The sequence below is a fragment of the Arachis ipaensis genome, chromosome B05, assembly GCF_000816755.2.
Source record: "Arachis ipaensis cultivar K30076 chromosome B05, Araip1.1, whole genome shotgun sequence".
In the NCBI taxonomy this organism is placed as follows: domain Eukaryota; kingdom Viridiplantae; phylum Streptophyta; class Magnoliopsida; order Fabales; family Fabaceae; genus Arachis; species Arachis ipaensis.
Genome location: NC_029789.2, coordinates 143,558,491 through 143,558,773, shown reverse-complemented (window position 1 = coordinate 143,558,773; position 283 = coordinate 143,558,491).

The window sequence follows — 283 nt, the reverse complement described above, 5'->3', positions numbered from 1 at the left end:
TAAAATATAAAAATAATAATGGATTTGTTTTTTAGTTTTTTTTATTGTCTTACTAATATTAATAGATAATGAAACACATGAAAAAAAAATAAAAAGATTAAAAGATAATCTAAATAGATAAATTGTATATTAGTCACTTAAACTCACCTAGCATAATAGTAAAGATCTAAAGAGTTATCAAAGATTTTTTTTGTAAAATTAGGAATGAGACTTAACCCAAAATCCTCTAGGTAAAAATAAAAAGATTATGTCATTTGAGTTATAACTAATTAGTAAGTTAACA